Below are 4,647 nucleotides of genomic sequence, written 5' to 3'. Positions count from 1 at the left end.
ATTCCTGATAAGAACACTTCACAGCAGAAGGAAGGTCCTTTATTCAGGGAAGAGAATGACACTGTCATGTTGTCGCGCCTTGTGCTTTCTGACACTTTGGTCCTTGTAACAGAATCTTAATAGAGTGCTTTCATAGACATCAGGGCTGGAAGGGACCTCGGAAGATCATCGAGTCCAGCCCCCTGCCCAAAGGGCAGGAAGTCAGCTGGGGTCACAGGATCTCAGCTGGGGTCATAGGATCAAGTGATTGCAAGGCTGGGATCAAGTGATTGCAAGGCTGGGATTGAAATTCAGAAAAGCAGTTTTTTACTGGTTTTGTATACAAATATGCAGCCACCACGACTGAAGGAAACTTCATTCTAGACTTGTACCAATCACCATGGTAACATATTCTCTGCATGCAATGGGAATTATTCTTTAATTGTAGATATGTAGAGGGGCTTTTTTTCCCAATAGGGTTTTTGTGGTTGTGATGTGTGATAGAGTTTTGAATGGAGATCTCTTGCTTCCTTTGGACAAAAGATTTCCTTTGAATGCAGTAGACAATCTCAAGGGCTGGGAACCACTTGACTTGTTCCAGGATTTAAATGCTATTTAATTAGAAGGGAGAAGGATTCTTTTTTGAATCTAATGATTTAACTGTCTTGGCAATCACTATGACAAAAATGAATTGCAGTCACTAAAAGCATGCACAAAGTGTTTATCTTATACAATTCAGATTTTCTGTCATTACTCTCATACGGGAGTGAGTTTTGCATTTCATTTCTGTTTCAGAGGCTATGTAATAGTTAAGCACAGTTGTAGGGAAGTGCAAAGAAACCAGAAATGGAGCAAACTGTTTTTGTTGTTATTGTTATAATCCTGGCTATACAGGTCACAGAGCTATTTACTTTGAGTCACCTGATGTGTGGACACCCCTGAGATCTTCACCGTATGTTGCCTGGTTTCTACCTCTCCAATTTTTGGAAGGAGATCTGCCCCATTCTTTCTTAAAAGCTTTTGGGGAATTAGTTGGATGGATTCCTGGTCTTGACACTGCTTCCCACTAACTTAAGTTTTGCAAGCATGGGTTTGAAATTCTCCCTTCTCTAGTCCCAGATTACCCTGGCATTTTCCAAAGTATATGCAGTCTAAAGGTGATGCCAGATTCACTTCTAGAAAACCTTTTTAGAGGGTTGAGGCTCAGTAGATTTAACAGGTAGGCAAAGGATGCTCTGAGATTTCTTCCTTCCCCCATCCCCTTGTGAAGACAGAAAGGCCACACTGCTCATTTTGAAGCACCAGGAGAAAGGAACAGGACAAATAATTTTCCTTCCCTAAGCACATTAGGCCCAGTGCTGTGGGAGTTATTGGTCAGAATGCTGCATCCTGCACAGAGGAATTAATAAAAAGTTGAGATATCAAAGGCTCTTGTGAGGGAAGAGATGCTGTGGGGAAATGAGAAGAATAATTGTTGTTGTAGCTTGGCACTTTTTTTTTTGGTGGCAAAATCCTAGTAATGGCCACAATGATTCTGTAACTGAAAGACCACAATTAAGTAACATTGTAATGTCTTTGCAAGTGGGGCACTTCCTTTTGTTGATATACATTAGTTGTTAAATATCCAACATTTACCACATGGTAGTGTATCTAATATTTGAATATTTGTCTATACATATAACACTTCTGTAGTAATATGTCAAAGGCAACATGGAGTAATGGTCTGAGTACAGGTGTGTTATTTGAGAACCGGTATTCTGGCATTGAATCCCCACGTACTTATTTTGCCCTTTTTATATAATGACTACCAAATTGCCCATCATGAATGATGGGAGGGGAGGTGGGGGCAGGATGGAGCACCACCACCCAGTGCCCTGCAGTGCTGCAGTCTCCAGCTCTGTGCACCCCCGCCACCCCTGTATCCCCACCATCCCCCGCATCCCCTCGATCCCCTGCCATTCCACCCTGCACCACCACAAGCTCCCAGGAACAGAGAGGGGAAGGGAGCTTGCACACGACGGTGGCTAGCGACACCCAGTGGCATGGAACATGCCTCCGCTCCCCCTCTCCTCCCTCTCTCCCTGCCACCTCCCTTTCTCTGCCACCTGTTGTCAGGGCTGGGCACAAGTGGCAGCGGGGAGGGGGGAAACTGCCATTGGAACCGCCCCCCTTCTCATTCCCATTCCCGCTCCCCTCCCTCCCTTCCTCCCCTGTTCTCCACTGCCTCCCCCTCCCTGCCAGCTGTTGGTGAGTGTGGGTGCTGTGGTGGTTCCCTCACCCCCTCTGTCCATAGCTTTCTGGGCCCTTGCAGCCAATCTGCGTGCACCCTTTTGGCAGCACATGCAGAGTTGGCCTGGAGCATTACAGACAGACAGACAGACAGACAGACTAAGGCTTTTATTGTATTAGAATGCTAATCATATTTGCCTAACATCCAGGTTAGCTAAAGCAATTTACAAAGGATTCCTATTGCATAGTAAAATCTACAATTTGTTTAACTAATTAATTCTGCATTTAAAAGCTGATGTTGAAGTACGTGGTGTTTTTAGTAGGTGCATCTATGCATGATTTTAAGTGAGCTTAACTTTAATGCACATTAAACTAATGTGGATTAAGTGGGTTTTGGCAGGTGTCTACATGTAATGGGACTTGGGACTTTAGTTCCAGGTCTCTTCAGTCCTGCCATGTGCCCTTGTGGCCACTGGGGAGACCTCCAGCCTCCAGATACAGGGCTGCCAGCACTTGGCAGCCATGCTGAAGCCACACACAGATGCCAGCATTTGGCAGCCATCTTGGAACCCCTCCTTCCCCGCTCTCTGATCCCTGGCCAGCTCCTTCCCTGCCTAGGAGCTGCATGCCGAGCACAGAGACAGCACATAGCAGCTGCCTCCTTGCCCATCTGGCCTCCCTGTGCCAGGGATACCCCTGTCCCTGCTCTTGCCCCTGTCCCTGCCAGTTACACCCAGCATCCCACTGCTCTAGCCCAGCCCCTGCCAGTGATGACCAGTGCTCTGCGCTCCTGCTGACCATGCTGCTGTCCCTGCTGACCCCAGCAGGCACCCCCACACCCAGGCCCCAGGAGAGCTATGCACCTACCAGTGGAGGTCAGGACACCAGCCATGGGAGGTCCTGGCCAACTCCTTCCTCCTGCACTCCCTGCTTCAGCTTGCCTGCCCTGTTGCTCATGAACCCCCTACTCTCTGCACCCCCCCGCACCATTCTCAGCATACACATGGTTGAAACAAAAACATTTTATTGCCCTCACAACACCCACCCCTATCCCTCCTGCCTCCCACTTCTCCCCTCAACAAATAGTGCCTCTCCACCACCCTCCCCACCCACCAACAATAAAAACCTGCTCACAAGTGGCAAACTATATAGAGAGCATCCCAGCCCTGGGGGAGGAGAGGTGCCAAGCCAGGAGACCTAGGGCTGGGCAGACCAAGGACTAAATTCCTGTGTTAATGCGGAGTGATGCATCTACACATGTGTTAATCCACATTAACTAATCCTGCTTAAATTTGATACTTGGTTTGGGCAGGTATCAAATTTAGTCTCACATAGCCTAAAATCACCATTTTTAAGCCTTATTAAGGGCACACACATGTAGACACCTGCCCCTAATGCAACTTAAATTGGACTAATCTGCATTAAATGGCCATGTGTAGACATGCCCAGTAAATACAATAGGAAAATTGTTGAAGAATTCCTGTTTTTTGACATAATCCCTATAACATTTCTGGAGTTAGTGTCAGTTGGGACAGTTTCTACATAACTGCTAGTTATGTAAAGTGGATCACCCCACCGATATTTATATTTTTAAATACATTAGAGTAACCACTGTTTGCTTCTTTGTGACAATTTTCCCTCTTTTGGTTTAGTTTTGGGTCTAATTTCAATCTGCTCCTTCTTGGACAATGCAATAGAGTTAACTTCCTAAATAACTTAACATTTGGGGGTTTTTTGTAATATATTTAGGAAAGTGATTTTTCTGTGGTTGTCCTCCTGTGTAGTTTGCCGTTGGTATTGTACGTCGCTCTTGAATGGAGCTTCCATAATTTGATGTTCATTTAAATGTCAAATTAAAAATGCATATATGAGAGTTAAGGATCCTACCCTAGCTAATTATTCACTAGGGGGTTTTGAAATACTGTATTAATGAGGTAAAACATGCAAAGAAAAAAATGGCTGAACATCAAAAGCTGGTGTAAGTGAACATGCAAGAGGTTTTAAACTAGAAAATCCAGCATAGCCCTTGCCCAGCATGCAAGAATGAAAAGGAGTGAAATTAGATGGCTTAAAATAATAGTAAAATGGGATTTCAAATCCCTAAATATCATGACATCGAGACATCCACAAATCAAGGATCTACATGTGCATGGATGATGGACATAAAGCTGATAGTGCTTGAGAAATGTGGAGATTTAAAGCTGTATTATCAGAACCTAAGGTTGTCCAGCTAGCTTTCTATTCCAAATAAAGTGGAGTCAATATCGATAAATTAGGCAAATGTCTGTCAAGAATGATGGGGGAGCGGTGGGCAGGGATGGAGCACTGCTACCCACCACCCTGCACCACTACGGTCTCCCAGGAAAGGGCAGGGGGAAAAGCTTTGACATGGCGGCCGCTGCTGCCACCCGCCATCCCACACTCCCGCAACTCTACATC

The sequence above is a fragment of the Alligator sinensis genome, unplaced genomic scaffold (genome assembly GCF_000455745.1).
Source record: "Alligator sinensis unplaced genomic scaffold, ASM45574v1 scaffold465_1, whole genome shotgun sequence".
Classification (NCBI taxonomy): domain Eukaryota; kingdom Metazoa; phylum Chordata; order Crocodylia; family Alligatoridae; genus Alligator; species Alligator sinensis.
This window is presented reverse-complemented; position numbering follows the sequence as displayed.